The sequence below is a fragment of the Pezoporus flaviventris genome, unplaced genomic scaffold, assembly GCF_033815535.1.
Source record: "Pezoporus flaviventris isolate CSIRO_AGI_PZ_B2104156 unplaced genomic scaffold, CSIRO_AGI_Pfla_v1 ptg000007l, whole genome shotgun sequence".
Classification (NCBI taxonomy): domain Eukaryota; kingdom Metazoa; phylum Chordata; class Aves; order Psittaciformes; family Psittacidae; genus Pezoporus; species Pezoporus flaviventris.
Genome location: NW_026892555.1, coordinates 92,818,324 through 92,835,981, shown reverse-complemented (window position 1 = coordinate 92,835,981; position 17,658 = coordinate 92,818,324). Strand labels below are relative to the sequence as shown.

Below are 17,658 nucleotides of genomic sequence, written 5' to 3'. Positions count from 1 at the left end.
CTGAGCAATAAAGCAGCATAAGCGATAAAATCACCCAGTTTGTAGAAAAATCGGGTTGTGCTCATTTCCATGAAAATCCCTGCTTTGGTTGAGCTACTTTTGACATACAGTGAAAGATGGATTTGACCTGCTCTCTTTTTCTCATCTGCTGGGCTGCAGCTGTGCTCTCTAGCACTGTATATGTATTCCAAGCTCATCTAGATGTCGAAACAAAAGCACAAATTAGATGACAATCTTCCATTCTTTCTGTGTGCTGCCAATACCTGTTTGTCACTATAATGGTATTAATCATCTTTTATTTATAGCGGAACATTAAGAGCTTCCATTTTTCCCTTTTATTTGTAGGACAACAGGTGCACAACTTAAGCAGGTGTATGGATATGTGATGAGTTTGCTGATAGCCACAAAACATCTTTAGTAAATTATTACTTGTATCAAAGCTGCCATTATTTTTATTTCATGCCTGAACTTAATTCCACAGCTGTTAGCTCCCACAGTCCATTATCTGCTTTGTATGGCAACTGTGGTAATGCAACTCATAGGTACAAGACCTCCTCTCTCACCCTGAAAAACCCCCACAAACAAAACATCCTTAAACCATACTCTCTTCTACTTCTGAAACTTGGGAAAGGTAGTGAGAACGTATCAACAGTTTCCATTGGCAACTGCTGCAGAATAGCATGATACTGGTTCAACAGCTGACATGAAATGCCTTTCCATATGTAAAGCTGCGCCTTAAACACACAAGGGACACTAAGAATAAACTTTGTACTTTCTTTTCCTTTTGTCTAACAGCAAATGGGTTGTGAAGAAGTGCTGGATGTTTTAAAAAAATGCAGTTATAATTTTGGATCCAAGCTGTGAGAACACTCATTGGAGACAACTGTTCTCTCATGGGCTAGCCTTGAATAAACAATCCCAGCTCTGTGTGATATTAGCTCTTAACCAGATTCTAGCATTGAGTTGTTGCCTTGCCATGGTTACTTGCCTTTTAAACCAGTGTTCCTTTTCCTTCCTTTTTGCCAAGTTTCTTGCTTGCTTGGCAGTGGTTTGTTCTCATTTGAACTTTTGCCCTATTTTAATCTCCACCAAATTTTTACTCTAAAAGAACCTTTTCACTGATATCTTTCTGTTGTCCTGAATTTCTTTTCTGTGTGTGAGAACTTACTTCGGGACATGGCTTATGGGAAAAAGCCCAAGTGGCCATCTTCTTCTGAGTATGTAGCAGCTGGCAGGCACCCATGAGATTAAAAAGGAAAGCCACAACAGTACAAGATGGTAGCCACTCCTGGAATAAAATTAAGTAGGGAAGAAGGACACGCACATATACACACACAGACTACCAGGTCATTCACTTAGAGATTTATTTGTGCTTGTCAGCTCCCGAGCTTGCCTCCCTTGAATTCATCTCAGGATAACACTGCTAAAACCCATGTAAGAGCATCACTCCACCACGTAGGGGTCTGAGGCAGAATCCCTCATTTGTATTGCAACCCGGGAGTTGGCAGAGCCGTGAGGTCCCACGGATCATATTAGAGTCCTAGGGAAGGGTAACATGCCTTTGGTTGCTTTGAGGTAATTCTCTAGGCAACCTGGAAGAAACAAACCAGCAGTCCCTATAAGCAACTAAAATTCCTCTTACACAAAAGAGAACAGGTAACCTTGAAATACCTTGAATATTTTTTTGTTATGTATGTGTTTTGTGCAGCTTCTCGAAGGAGAAAATAAGTGGGAACTTGCTGAAGGCTCTCTCTAAAATATTTCTAGCCACAGAATTGGCTAATACTGTTTCCACTGCTGAAAAAGAATAAAACTCATAGCATTCTCTTATTTGCTCATTCAGTTTCTCATTCATCAGAAGACATCACTGCGTGGTTGCCTAAAAGAAAGACAAGTACAGGTGCATATAATATACATGTGCAAATATGTATACATACATACATATATATAAAAGCACAGTGAAAATATTTCTCACTAATATTTGCTATTGGTAAAATGAATTTTCTTGCCAGGAGCATAACTGCCAAATTTCTGGTGTTAGTGAAAGCACAGTTACTACTATTTAGAAATCTCTCAGTCAGGCTGTATAATTTTTGGCTGAGTTTTTAATGCAAAGTAAAACTTAGTACAAGCCTCTAGGACTACAGCCCCTTTCGGTGTGCTGCATGTAAAATGAACCAGAGCAACATCCTTCAATGTGTGCATCAGATATCCTGATAGACAAACTAGAGACCAATGATTTAGTCAGCTGTATTCACAGTTTAATAAGGACCTCTGTTCACAGACTAACATATACCTAAGACCAACTTTTCACTATTTAAAATCCTCTATCTGACTTATAAATGTAGGAAAACCAGCAAGTTACCTCTTCCTTTTAAATCATAATCTTACCAATATTTTACATGTTGGATGATTTTAAATTAAATTAGACAATTAAAAGTCTATCCTTGCTCACTCTTATTTATTAACTTTTAGAGAACAGTTTTCTTCACAGTAGCAAAATCAATACCCTGAGATAAAGTTTCTAAGAAGAATTTCCTTTCTCATAAAATTTTATTGGCAATTTAATTTTTAATCTGTACTGAAAAGGTAAAATATAAATAACAATGCTCTTTTTTTTTGCTAGTAAAAAGGTCTTTATTTACTTTGGAACACAAGCAGGAGGTACATTTTCAGCTGAGTTCAATCATTTTCTGCATCCTTGATAACTCTTCATTTGCACAGAAAGCTGGCTGACAGAAAAATCACTACCTAATTGACTGGAGCATGCTTTATATTCATGTATTGGTTACACTCTGCTTCTCAACCCCCTTATGTCTGAGTTGAAAGTGAGCAAAAGTGCCCGTCCAAACACAGCACTGTACTGTAGATCAAGCTATTACCTTGGGGCAATGTACTCCTTAATGCCTACTATTCAAACTTCTAGTTGAATCTAGCTGAATTACTGTGTTTTGCTGTAGCATATGTACAGCAGCAAAACGTTGCACTACTTTGGGCAGCAGGGGAAGTAAAAGGGCCCAATGTGTTGCTCAGTCCAGGATGGGAACACAGACACTTTTATGAGAAAGACAAGGGTCCTGTCACATAACAAAGAAGGAGACAGAGAAAGAAGGCTAATCAAAGTCTTACATAGGGTTTGGCCACACAGTAGTAATGTTTCACTCCATTCTACGCCCTCCCATCTGATGATTTAAAAACCATTTGTATAGTTTAAGTCATCAGAAGATGCCACTGCTGACACAGATACTACGCCCATGCTATGGCAGGGAAGTGGGACGTGGACAATTTAGGTAGCTACAGTCCAAGACTCACTCAGAGACCCACACCTAGTACAGCTCCTGCTACATGCTTGTTTCTTACGGTAGAACTGATCTTTCTGGTGAGTGGAAGCCTCCTTTTACAGCTGGCTGCTGTGGTGAGCACAAAATAGTACCTCACAGAAGTGTGGTTGAGAGCACACACAGCCATGCTCTGTTATGTCTGTGTGGCTCCCACCAGGTAGAAAATAGCACAGAATTTGTGCCAATACGTAGACACAAAAAATCCTAAACTGCTGGCATGCCCCTCATTTGGCATTATAGTTATTCTGGTATTAACTCAAGCTTGCACAGCCAGCATAGCTCAGCCTTTGGGAAGGAGACTTCTGCCCTTACAGTGCTGACTTGAGTCCCAGTGCACAGTGTCACTTTCCCACACTGAGTAGTCCCTTGATCTGTGAGTAGTGCCTATGACTTCTACAGGGACTGCTTGCAAAGGACAGTGCAGCTCAGCAAGCTCTTTGTAAATGTGTGGCTGTGACACATTCATCATTAACAATGACCCCTGTAATCATTTACAATGCCTTTATCCCTCTGTGTGTAAAAAAGTACCATTATGCCAAGCCAATGGGAGAAAAACTTGTATGGTGGTAGTGGCTTTAAAACTGAAATTGTGAAGCACTATTTGTATGGAGAAATGAAATAACAAGAAGTGGGAAGGGTGAGAAACATGAAAGGAAATACGCTTAGGGAAACAGAAGCTGGAAGTAATCAATAAATCATAGAATAAAGTAAAGAGAAAGAACCTTTAAAGTGCCCGAGCTTAAATGTCAAGAGTATTAGAACAAAAGAGCTCCAAGCAGGAGGACGTGTGACAGACTATGCTGAAACTCTGGCAGAAAGCATGCTCTCTCCTGAGTGTGGAAAAAAGTACAGACAACCAAGGGCAGCAGAGGACAACAGAACAAGAAAGTAGGAAACTGCGTAGGTTCCTCTTCCTCACATGGTTTTAACACACAAGATTGGTATTATTGTTTTTAGAAGATTCTGAGGATTAAAACTGGGGAAAAAACATCATCACAGTAGTGGAAAAGATTAGTTTTAAACTATATAATATGCTGGGAATCTGCTATCACGTATGCATGAAGGTATGCCATCAATATTGCAGAGTAATAGGATCTTGCTTACATTGCACTACACTAAAAAGAAACAGAGCTAGCAAAGGCAAAGCTGTTGTTATATTTATCCCTAGACAAATTCATACAGCTAAAATTTAGGCGGTTTTCTAGTGATACTCTTTCAGCAATGCACTTAATCACACATAGCTCTAGTCACACTTAGCTCTAGGAACATGTGTCTGCCCCACTGAAATCTATGTATATAAACATACACTTAAAGTTAAGCTGGTACTCAAAATGTTTTTCCAAGCTGAATCCTATGTGCTGATGGATTACCTAGTTAGCTATAAATTGCATGGTTACATCTGGTTTTGGCTACTGGTTCAGAAACAGATACCTATTCTGTTTGAAGCAAGCTGTTATTCATGTAAGACAATAGATCCTTCTGGCACCACATGTGCGTACATTGTGTAAACAAAATTTTCTCTTCAAATGGGCTTTGGAGTCAACTAAGCAAAGGCTGCATGTGCTCGTCTCAGCAGAAGCCTCTATGGAAATAAACTACTATGCTTGGATGTACCTTGAAGAGCAAACTTTGGGAAGCCCTCACAGAGGCTGCTCTGACATGTCTGTACCAGTGAAAGGCAGACAAGCCTCTGGTCCTGTGCTTTGGGTGATGGACTTTGTCAAGCATGGCAGACATAAGGGCTTCTGCAGCTACTGAAAGACAGCAGCAGAGCTCGGGCACAGCTGTTTCTAAGAGCCCTGGTGGCACTGCCTGCTGCACAGGCCTCCTGTTTGGGCCAAGAGCCAAATGGATCCCCTTCACAAAACGTGTGGGGTCAGGATATGGCTATAGGAAAAAGTAATCAAAAAACACAGACAGGGTATTTGTCGTTGGACTAAGCATCACCTGAAGTCCCTGTGGACCACTCAATCAGTGGCAGGGGAGAAAAAGTACATTGAATTGGTCGTGAAATACTGTAAGTTTGAATCAGGTGGTGAAACTCACAGGGAAACAGAGAACCTTAGTCCATTTTAAAGAGTGCTGATGTGCAACAGTAATGTCCACAGGTAAACTGCGTGTTAATACTTGTGTTAATGCTGCTGCAAATGCCCACTACAAAAGAGAAGTTTCAAAAAAACTGCTGGGTCTGATGTGAGCAGACTGCTGAGTCAGGCAAAAAAAAACCCCAAAGTTACTGCTAGGGCTCATTTGACAGCAAAGGATTTTGTGGTTTACCTCAAAAAGACATCTGAAAGTTCACTCATAATTTTATGAAATGTCTCTCATTCAAGTTGTCAAAGCCTGACAGGATTGTTAAAAACATCAAGGGGTAAATGGTCCTTCATCTTATTGCTCTTGCTCAACTGAATGATCGATGAACAAACTAAAACTGACAGCTGTTGCAAAGAAATCAAGAATTAAAGGAGATACAGAAGATGTTTTTACTCTGCCCTGTGTAATTCAGCCTAAAGAAATTGAAACTCCGTTCAAGAAAAAGTTGGAAAAGCAAGAACAGCAGTAGCCTAGAGCCTGGTTTTAAGTCTGGCTGTTCTGCCCACTCCAAGCAAGGCCACTAGAGGGGCATGAGGCAGGGCAGCTCACAAGACTGGGGTTCATCAGTTGTCACAATTTGAAAATTGCACAAATTGAAATACAGAAAATAATTCTTCTAAACATAAGGAACCCCATTTTTACTGTGACTGAACACCGGAATAAGCTGCCCAGGGAGGATGTGGAGTTTTCCTCCTTGGAGATGTTCAAAACCTGAATGACACAGCCCTGAGGACTGAGCTTGAGTTTCCCCTGCTTTGACGAGGCAGGTTGGAGCAGATAATCTGCAGAGGTTCCTTCCCACCTCAGCCACCCTGAATAGAATGCAAAAGAGTAATTTCTTCCTCTCTACTGTGTTGTTTTTTACTACAGGCAGATGTTATTCCTAAGTGTAGTAGCAGGCCTCAAATAAAATTTTACTGCTTTCCCATGCAGTTTTAGGATTTGGGACAATCCACAGGCTGCACTCTGATTCAGATGTCTCCCTGAATCAATGCGTGTCCTCCAGGAGGGATCACAGCTGTGTAAAAGTGCACCACTGCTGCAACTGTGAAACCTCATGACAATTCTGAAAAAGTTCATGACTGCTACACGGAGATGCCAGCCACTCGAGCAACTCAACCTACAAATTATTGCATTGTTGCAAGAATGAGAGAAAAAAAATCACTCGTTATTACAGAAGAATCATAGAGACATTCAAGCACATTGAAAGCTTTTCTGAAAACATGACTTCTCTGGAGCTATCAAGACATAGGAATTGTTTTCTAACTTTGTGCCTTTACAGATCAGTTTTCCCTGCTATGTTACCTGTTATTTATTTAATGTCACTATACATATATAAATGTAAATGCAAATAAATGCACATATATATATGTATGCAGGAATATAACCATATGAGCATATGTTTGTTTATTTCTGTTCTGTGTGTGTACAACTACTATAGCAAAATCCTTTAGATGCAGAAGCGTTTTGCAATCCATTAATTTATGCTTTCTTCCTGCATTTGTAATGCCAGCACCAATTAATTTACAGGGATTATTTCTAGTGCTTGTCAGTGGCAGCAGTCCCCAGCTGAAGTAGCAGCGAGCTCAAAAACAATTTTAGGCCAGTATTTGGCCAGACCTGTGTGCTAAAATAAACACAAGGCATGTGTAATTTGTGTACAAGGTTCATCCTGCTCTTCACTGCTGCCCAGCTGCTAAGTAAACAGTCTCCAACCCTTTTCCCAGCATGAAGCAGGATGTTTGGGAGCAGGGAGGTGGGGTGCTCTTCAGCACCTCCTGTGATTCATCTAGCAACAAGCAACACGTGATCTCTGCCAGTGCTGGGTTCCCAACACAGGTGATGCTCCACCTGGCCCCAAATCCATCTCCATCCAAAGCTTCATGGTGGCATATGGCTGAAACACGTCTGGGAGCATCACCAGTGGGCAGGGAATCAACCAGGTCACCAAGTCTTCCTCAACCCACTCGGTGCATGTGCTGAAGTTAGGTCACTACCAGCAGCTGCTATATTTATAGAGATATGTCGTAAGTTTGACGTAAGACAAAATTTGTTTTTCTTGTGCAGCAGGGCAAAGGTGCCTTTCTCCTCCCCTTCTTCAGTTTTTGGACAAACCTTTACTTGTTTTCACAGGAACATTAGCTCAAATCTGCTGCTACTGTGCGCAGCCGATAAAACTACTGCTTGGAAAGACCATATGTCACATGAACTGCTCAAGAGGCATGAAGCCCCGCTTTTTTCCGATCCTTTAAAGATACAATTCTATGCACAGTTAAAATGGAAAAGAGCATTATGTTTAAAGATAAACTCTCTTACTGTGCAACTGCTTTGCTAAATTCTGTCACCAAATTACTTGTTAATAAGACATTTGGCCTGCCTGTTTGGAGAAAAAAAAAAAAAAAAAGAAAGTTGTTGCACATCTCTTTCTCCTTGTTTATTAGTTGCTATGACAATGCTAATGACACTATCACTACAGAGGAATAAAATCTTTTACTAGAGGCAAGAAAAGACAAAACTCATTCTGAGGAGAAAGTTCCCTCTATTTATGTACTTCTTTGACCTGGGTGGTTAGCCAATATTTAGGGTCCCTACAGGTTGTTTCTGTTTGGAGAACAAATGGATGAGGGAGTGAACTGGGCTTTTTAATGTGCTTCTGTTTGTTTAGAAAGACTGTACCCAACGTCCTGTTACTCTGGGCACAGCGGGAGTCAAAACAATAAGCAGTGTTTTCTCTCTTCACACTTTCAAGCTTCTTTTGAGCCACAACACGAGCCACAACACAAGCTCTCTCTCTCTTAACTTTCTCTCAGGGTCAGGCTACAAGGGTTTTTCTTGCTGGCTCTGGTGTATCCTTTCTACTTCCTCTGTCTGTTTCCTTGATGTTTCTGCTGTCACTTTCTGAACTGCTCCATTTCATCATATGGCACCTTGTCCCCAGCACTGCAGTTAGATCCTGGAGAAATGCCTCAGCCCCCACAGTTCAGCACTGCCAGGCATGTATGGTGCAGCATGTATAGTGTGGCTCCCAGGCTCCCAGTGAGCGTATGCCACGAAGAAAGTAGTTCTTAGGCTTTTCCTTAGGGGAGGGAAGCTTTCTCACCCACCATCTTCAGTGAGGTTTCATGGCTGATTTTCAGCATAACACAAAATTTATTTCCAATACCATATTTTTGCTCCCTGTCAGATCAGTTTCTGTACAGTAGTGCTATGAAGTGGGGGAGCAGAAAATATGTTACTATTTCCTAACAAAGCAGCCTCTGATGCAACTATAATAAAGTTGTGAAAAAGTCCTAGAGGAGTTAAACAGATTTGACAGCATATAATTTCCATAAATTTAGGGCCTGATCCTGCTTTTGTTTTGCTAATGACTACTAAAGGGAGATAATGCATGAGCTTCAGACAAACTAAAGACAGAAGTAATGGCCCAGCCCAGCAAAAAAAGGCAGGCATGTGATGGAGCTGTTGCGACATTTTCATGCCAAAGAGAGGTAACTAGTGTTCCTGCTCTCGGTTCAGTCCATCTCTGCTGTGACCAACAGGTCTCCTGTCCAGGCCTGACTGAGCTAATACCACTTTTGGCAGCAGTTCTGCTGCTGGCCCTTGGAGCTTTATCCTTGATTGGAACAAAGGTTGCATATAGCATAACTTCTGCTCAGGAAGGGCAAAGATCTTTGATTTTCAACAGCAAAAACTTGTAACACTTGCATCTTCTTTTGCTTTCAAGGAAACAAACTCAAGGAGCTTTAATTTATCTTGGGTTTATGCCACAGCTACTAACAGGGCCCATTTGACACATAACAAAGCTTCTTCTAGTTGTTCTCAGGCAAGATCCACCTCTGGTTTTCCTATACTTTCTTTTTATCATTCCTTCCATAATCCCATCTCCTACCACCCTCTACCTCTGTCGTCAATCTTTACATAGGTGATGGGCCATCATGGTTTTCAGTGTACATTCTGAATGGAAAAGATCCTCTGGTATGACTTCACAGACCTACAACTTTGAAACCAATTCCTTCACTATCGCAGACGCACCAGTCAAAATTTTCTGAAGGCCCCAGCAGAGCAAATGGGTTTCTTTGGCCACATCATAGCAGTAATACTTAGGCACTGATGAGACACTGCCACCCATTAAACTGGGAGGCATGGATCTGTCAGCACCAGTGAACTTCACACCATGAAAAACCTCTGAATTCAATAGAATCTAATTTAAATGGAATTTCACATCCCGGAACAGATGAAGCTTGCACATTTAATTAAAAATCTCAAGCCATCCGCTCACCCAGCCAGTCATTAATCGCCAGGAAATGCCCTTTGCTGAGACCATTATTTCTTAACTGATATACAGGGAGCAGTATACATTTGGTTTAGCCTTTGAGAAAGAGGGCAAGTTTCCTCCAAGCACTGGAGAGTGTACTGCATCCAGCATCCAGTTACAGACACATGGTATGTAAACTAAAGTGCTTGATTCCGCTGAGTACTCAGCAGATGATGGAATCTGGGATTGAAAATTTTCTTCTATTTCTGCTGAAAACCACAACCGTTCTGAACAAGAGGAAAATGGATTGGGATGGGTGTCCATTTTCCTTTTAAAACTTTGAATGCAATAGTTCAAAAAACTCTAGTAAGACTGCCACTTAAGAGACAACAGGTATTCCTTCCATTTTCAATAAACTGACAGTCACTTGATCAGAGTCTCAACAAAAGATCTTCCCTCTCAAGAAAGTATCTTCAATGGTCTGCTCCACAATAATTGCTCTCTGTCCCAATCACTCTCAGAGCAAGGATTTGAGAGCACATCTCTCGCCTCTGAATCTATGGATCAATGTACAAGTTGGTATATCTACCAGCAGTACCGATCTGATCCAGGCCGGAGGGAGCACTCCATTTTATTTCTCTTGAACATGCCATATGACTGATCATTATGCTGTCTTTATCCTTACACTGACCTTTTGCTAGCTGCAAGACAACAGCCAGTCTCAGTCAGTATAAAACTGGGTGTTGAAGATAACCCAAAAACATTTTTGGAACCAGTATGAACCCAGTGTCAGCACCTGCAATACAAATCTAGCTGAGATGTATTTAGCCACATAAGAGAAGCACTGGAACTGGACTTACTGCATCATTGAACCGCAGCCTCAGAAGCGTGCCCTAAATGCAAGGAGATTGCCTTATGAGGCCATTTTGACTCAATCTCTCCTTTTGGATCTGTTCCACTTTGCTTGCAATGCTTGCATATTCACTGACTCAGAAAGCATGAGAACAACTTTAGTGAAGGGCTTAGGGCACTTGCTGGAGAGGGGAAAAACACAGGTTGTAGCATGGCCTGAAGCACTTTAGCGAAGTGGAATAGTGTCCGCAGGAGTGACAAGCTGCCTCTGGCCCCATCGTACTAACTGGCCTGCTTAGCCACACATCATCTGAGGAGGACAGACATGGCATTTAGGGTAATCAATATCCCCATCCCCCTCATCTGTGACCACTACCCACATGGGAGACAGGTACTGTCTCATCCACTGCTTTCCTACCCAGCCACTGTGCATGCATTCAGCTCTTTCCCAGTGCAAGCGGTAAGAGCCCTGTGACCTCAGGCTTGTGCAGAAACCCTGTGGTGAGCTGCTGCACAGCTCACTGCATCCTCACCCTCCTGCCTGCTGGCTGCCTCCTGCCTGTGTTCTTCCTCTGTTTATGGCATTTGGGTTAAGCCTGCCATGTACCCTGGCAGGTAGTTTCCCCCAGTCCTAACCTAACTGGTAGCATTTGATTGACAAAATTAATGCATCAGGTCAGGATGTCCTTTGTGCCAAAAGCAAACAAGCTGTCAGGATTAGTTTAAAGCTCCACCATGTTTAAAAAGGCCAGATAGGTACCTTCTTCCTTCCTTCTTTCCTTCCTTCCTTCCTTCACCTCTACACCCTTCTCCCTGTCAGGTACACTACTTGCTGCTGAACTAATGTTTGCAGTGGTTAAACATTGTTTTTCTCAACAAACTGTCCTGGGACTTGCCTCAGGACTTCATCCAATGCAAGAAATCCTATCCTCAGCATTGTTAGGAGTGATCTAGTCCCAGGTTTTTATTCAGTGGTCTATCCTCTGTTTTGCTTTTGCTAATTGGGTAATTCAGACATCATAAGCAACTTTCTGCTGTTAATCAGTATTCTTGACACTCAGTTAAAGCTACATCTTGTTTAACCCACAGGCCAAAAGCCTTCTGAATCAATGGCTGTGACCCCTTAACATTAGGTTTGGCTGCATAGTCTGTCGCCACCACATGTAGTCATGCCTATCCTTGGAAGTAAAATATTAACACATCCCTTTGGGAAAGGAAAATTCCAATTTGACTGTAGCATTTTAAACTTTCTAAACAAAAGGCAAGGTGTAGACCAGAATCAGCTCCTTGTTCTTTTGCTTAGCTATTATTCCTGACTAAAAAGTTTCCTCAGAAAGTCACTGCAAAGGTTTTTCTGGTTCCATATCATAAAATCAATTACTGTTTTGAAAAGCTGACGTTGACTGCTTGCTATCTGCTTTGCTGTCTACATCCTTCTGAAGATCGTTAACAAAAGTCCTAGAAACTCCAGTCCCGTGGTGCATGTTTTCTCTCCTTTTTCAGAATAGTCCCATCATGGCACTCTTGAAAGTTTTGATATTTTGTTCCTAATCCTCATTTAGAAGCATTTGCTAATAAACTGACAGGTTGTGACAAATCCCAGTAATTTAGAGCTTTTTTACCTTAGATTCAGAGTGCTGCTTTTATGGTTTCAGGCTTTTTATTCACACAGCTCCCACCTTCAGTAGCTCTTTGAATGCAGTTGTCAAGATAGCTATGTTTCGTGTACATTCTTCCTGGAACTGAATTCAGTTTTACCTAGAAAATTACAAGTCTTCTGTCCACAGCAGGTTTCATTCTGCAATGGCTAACTTCTAAGGCAGATGATTTCTCATCTTGCTAGCATCAAATATATTCAAAATACTTACATAAGAAGCTTATTTTTATTGGTCACACTTGAAATTCATTCACTTAAGTGCGTTACTCTGTTTCATTCCACACCTAACAAATCCAGGCTCATCATCTGCTCTGTATTATGTCCAATGTGTCCTCTAGGAACATAAGGTCTGAGTATCTGCATCTAGCAAATGGGAAACCAGTTGTAGTTACAGCCTTATTATGAGTGCTTAACATTTGCATCAAGGTATTACTTGGAGGCCCTAGTGACTGAAACTATTTAGCTTGGACCTGTGCATATCTTATACTGAAAAGGCAGTGTGTACTCTAAATAATTAATGGAAGAAAAAATTCTTTGCTGGATGTAGCCTGCCAGCAATGTAGTTTTGCTTGGTCTAAGATGGGAACCCCTGCATATCTTCAGTCTCCAGTAATGTCTCATTACACTGAAGCATTTTTTTTCTACCTTCACATTGCAGATTCCTGCTCTACAGCTTACTTCTAAGGGAGGTCTGTGAAAGGCAACCACAAGAAGCAAGCCTACTGTCAGCCTGTGGGTGTAAACTGACCACGCAAAGATTTATACTTACTTCACCCACAATTTATTTATTTATTTGTTTTAAGAAGGTGAAAAAACACTGTTTTAAAGACTGGACACACTGTTTTTATGGAAATCATTTTAAACTTTATTTTTTATGTTCCATTGGTGAAATAACCAAAGACAGGAAGTGACTGAGAGCACACAACAGCAATAGTCCAGAGCACAGAGAGGTTTGAAAGCAGATTCCATGGTTCGCTGGTCTTTGAAGTCAAGCAGAAATCATGGGCTGAGTTTTGGTTCTGCGTAACAGTGCTTGAACCTGGAACAGAGGAATGGTAACCCTAGCGCTTACCTGATACCCAGGAGAAGCCTAAAATCTGTGCTAGGCATGTGTCTTCTCCTCAGCCTTCTTCCCTAAGTACATTTTCAAGTATGGATATGGAAGCCTGTCTACCGGGACATCCAGACCATCACACATAGTCTGCAAACCAGTAACCAGACACAGCAACCTTTCAGCCACAGTTCATCTGGAGGCTGCTTGGGGAGGGAGTCTGCAAATTTAGGCAGATCACCCATTCCTTTCAAAACCCATGTATAGCAAGAACTAGTGGGATCTCTTATTGACAAAGATTCCTGGTGATAGTGCTCTGGTGATAGTGCTCTTACACATATTTGTAAAATCTGATTGCTATTTTAAAGGCTAATTTAAAACTTTATTGTAATGTCTAAGTTTTATACAGACCCGTCCACAATGTCTTCACATGTTCATATATAGCTCATGGCATATGTGCTATTATTTTACCTATGTGATAATAGAACAGTTGAAAAATGGTTTCATTTTACTGTCACATCAATAAGGGCTCCTGCTATGTAGTACCAAAACAGCTGTAATTCTCATATATCTTCTATTTGAGTTGTAGTGAAGTAACATTGACAGTCTGAGCATTACAACATAAATGGGAGATACTCTGTACTAGGAAAAAAGACAGTTATCCTAAATGGATATCATTATCCTTATCTGTCACTACTAGTAATTCTTAAATAGAAATTACCCTTAATATTTTTAAAAGAACACTGAAATCAAAAAAATAAAAGGAATCCTTCTCATCTCTGAATTATACTTTCAAAATTCTTATTTTTTTATTTTGCCTAAATTAAATATATATATTTTTTCCTTAACTATTGCCAGTAAAATATAAACCTTAAACTTTCCCCAGCTACAAAGATAACAAAGACTTTCAGTAGTAGATTGCTGATCTTGCTACCAACCATATTTTCTGTTTTGTTTTTTTTTTTTTTTGTGTACTACATGGAATATTAGCTTATAGTCTTAACACTTTCTTTTAGAGTAACATACCAGGCCAAATTGTGCATTTACTATGCATTATGCACTTACGCTAATTCACAGGTATTTTTAAGATATTATATATCATAACATTGGGACAGATTTTGCAGTCTCCTATCTCTGTTTCATCCTACCTTCCCTTTTTTTAATGAGGTACATTAAAAGAATCACCGAAAACCACCACAACATGGTGAATTCTCACTTGTTTTTTCACTTCTCTCACACTTAACCTACTGGGCAAAGACTTCATCAATAAAATGTGTTGTTGCAAACCTCCAGTGAACTCCCTCACAAAGCACTAAGATTAATCAGTTCCACCACACTCTGTGCTACAGAATTTGGATAACAGCTTTAGAAGAAGCTGAAAAGAAGTTTCTTGTTTTGTTTTTTATTACACTTTCATGTGGTGTATAGGTTATTTATGTTAATTGTTCTGACAGAGTATTATTGTGCTTTCCCATGTCTTTCCTATAGCTCTGTAGAGAGCTGTTTGACCTTGTACAATGCTCACCACCCAAGAGTGGTGTGTGAGAGGGGACAGCTGTATCTTATTCTGCATACAGAGGGGTGAATTGTCTCTTGGTGACTGTTGTAACTGCTGACAAACACTGACAAGGGCAGGCCTAACCAGCTAGCTTTTTGCAAAGTTATGCCAAAACAATCACAGAAGTTCTGCATGAAGCATTCATCTTCAGCCTCCCAGATGCCAAATACACTGGATTTTTTTTCCACAGGGATATTCCTAAACAAGCGCATTATTCAGGTACAAGATAACTCACTTGTCTATCTTGATATTCCATGCACCTTTTCTGCTAATATTTCCTCCTCTCAGCAACTACAACTACAATGCCAACACATTTCAGATTGGATGTGTGGATGACAGCTTAAGACAAACCCCCCCACACCCTCCAATAGCTATTTATGGTATGATTAGACAGGTCAAGTTTAATTTCAGCATTGTACATGAATTTGTTATCCAATCATTCTAATGATACACTACTTGAACCAGCAGTGGGGCTGAGTACGGAAAAAAATTTTGATTGTAACTTGTCTGCCGATGATTAGAGTTTATTATGAAAGAATACTAACGCAATCGTCATCCCTCTGCAAAGGTAGGGAATATTTGGGTCTTACCATTGTCATCATACCTGTAGCTGTGACAGATGAGTAGAGGCATGTCAAAAAGGATGCAGTGTTGCAGGAGGGATTGCTTTTCCTCAGGGTTAAGATAAGGGTATACTTAATCAAAATAGCATCTGAGGCCACACCTTGAATACTTTGTTCAGTTCTGGGCCCCTCACTACAAGAAAGACATTGAAATGCTGGCGCAGGTCCAGAGAAGGTCAACGAAGCTAGTATGGAGCACAAGTCTTATGAGGAACAGCGGAGGAAACTGGGGTTGTTTAGTCTGGAGAAAAGAAGGCTCATGGGGGAGTTCATCTCTCTCTACAACTACCTGAAAGGAGGGTTGTAGTGAGGTGGAGGTTGGTCTCTTCTCCCAATTAACAAGCGCTCTCTTCTCCCAACTAACTAACAGACAAAAGGTAACAGCCTCAAGCTGCACCAGGTGAGGTTTAGACTGGATATTAGGAACAATTTCTTCACAGAGAGGGTGCTCAGGCACAGAACAGGCTGCCCAGGGAAGTGGTGGAATCACCGTCCCTCGGAAGTGTTCACAAACCATGTAGACGAGGCCCTCAGTGACATGGGTTAGTGGTGGAATTGGCAGTCCTGAGGTAATGGCTGGACTTGATGATTTTAAAGGTAGTTTCCAACCCAGTTGATTCTATGATTCTAAAATAGAGCTCATCAGCTGAATATTGCTCTCCAGGTTACATAATCCAGCCCGAATCAACAAACTACCACTGGTTGTCTCAGAGAGTTTGTTTTGCTTTGCTATTTCGTCAGTAGTTGCATGTGTTTGAACAGCTCCTGTGTCTAGTGGAAAGAGCCTCCTTACTGGGGCATAGCTTTCTGGATGTCACACATGCCCTGCCACACATCCTGCCAGGGCCTGAGCACCTCCCTGCAAACAGCTCTTCAGTCAGTGAGATGTACTCTTTTGATAAGGGAGGCAGCACTGCCAGGTCATAACAGCAACAGGCTGAATCAGTGCAGTCAGATCAAAATGTCAACACAGCCACTGCATGAATTCATCACATCTGCATGCTAAAGTTTCTTGCAGGGAAGTGAAATACGCCAGTCCAGGGCTGCTCTGTACATCTGCTTTGCCACTTTGAGGCTCTTTGGGATGTCTGTCTATCATCTATGGGAAAAAACCCCTTTCCCAACACTGACTGTGAGCAGTCAACAGTGTCAGACAGCAGGACTGAAACACTTGTGCCACAGCAAAACAGAGCCTCCGTGTGTAGCCGTCCTGTGCCTGCACCCATTCACCCGTTTCCAGAATACCTCATGCTCCTGAATGTGCCAAACACAAGATTTGGCTCTAAGAGCTGACAGTCCCTACATAACTTCTGGAAAAACATAAACTGACAGATCACTTTTTTTTTCAATAATCCCCACTTACTCTGCTCTCCACAGAGCCAGGCACTGGTGTGCAGTCACCTTAGAATAAAATAAACTCTGTGTTTTAAATCACTTGTTATTTCTGTGCTGGCTATAGAACTTCTGAGCTGCTGGCTACCTTTGTCCATCCCAGCCCTACCCACAACAGACCTCCCCCACAAAATGTTAACAAGTAAAGCTGAGTCCTGAGGCTCTGAGGAGCTAGGATCAGAGCAGGGCTGGCTCCAGGCATGGCTCTGCTGGGGCTCCCGCCATAACCTAGCGACAATCCCCCCCCATCCCAGCTTCCCCAGTGGCAGAACATGTCCCAGTACGCTAACTCAACTACCTGAGCAAACCTGTCTCGTAACACTTGTTAATTACTTGCATATTTCAGCTACTAAACAGTTTACCCTCCATACAGTATTTACCTGCCCCACGATGGTATGGCAAGACCTGATTAAAGACCTGAAGTGGTATGAGTCTGCAACCTCTTTTGGGGGAGGAGGGAAACACAGACACTCAACCCACACACCACATTCAGAAAACTGAAGAGGAATGTTCTGCTGCTTCCCTAGTGTCATCCCTCCTCCCTCAAACAATACCCAGGTCCTCAACAAGTAAAAGCCAAGTAAGAACTGTCACGCTGTGTACTTGAAACCGCTGGCAAGGAGGGGCGTTCGCTGCAAGGAGGCTGAAGCAGAGCTTTCTCCGCAGACCTCCCGCCTTCATGAGAGCGCGGGGTGAGGGTGAAGCACCGGACCGCCCTCCTCAGCAACCTGCCTGTCGAGGCCCGCTGCTACCCGAACCGCGTTAATGGCGCTGGACGACACCCCCGACCCCGAAGGCGGCGGTTGAGCGGCCAGCGGCCACCGGGCTCCCCCTA

General features: G+C 41.8%; 1 long non-coding RNA gene across 1 annotated transcript; it reads right to left on the bottom strand.

The window, feature by feature from the left end:
- Nucleotides 1-1,327: 1,327 nt before the first annotated feature.
- LOC133267320 (uncharacterized) lies at nt 1,328-17,581 on the bottom strand. The gene is made up of 2 exons (XR_009742743.1): nt 17,427-17,581; nt 1,328-1,592 (listed from the first exon to the last, which is right to left on the bottom strand). It is a non-coding gene; the product is annotated as an uncharacterized LOC133267320 (long non-coding RNA).
- Nucleotides 17,582-17,658: the final 77 nt, after the last annotated feature.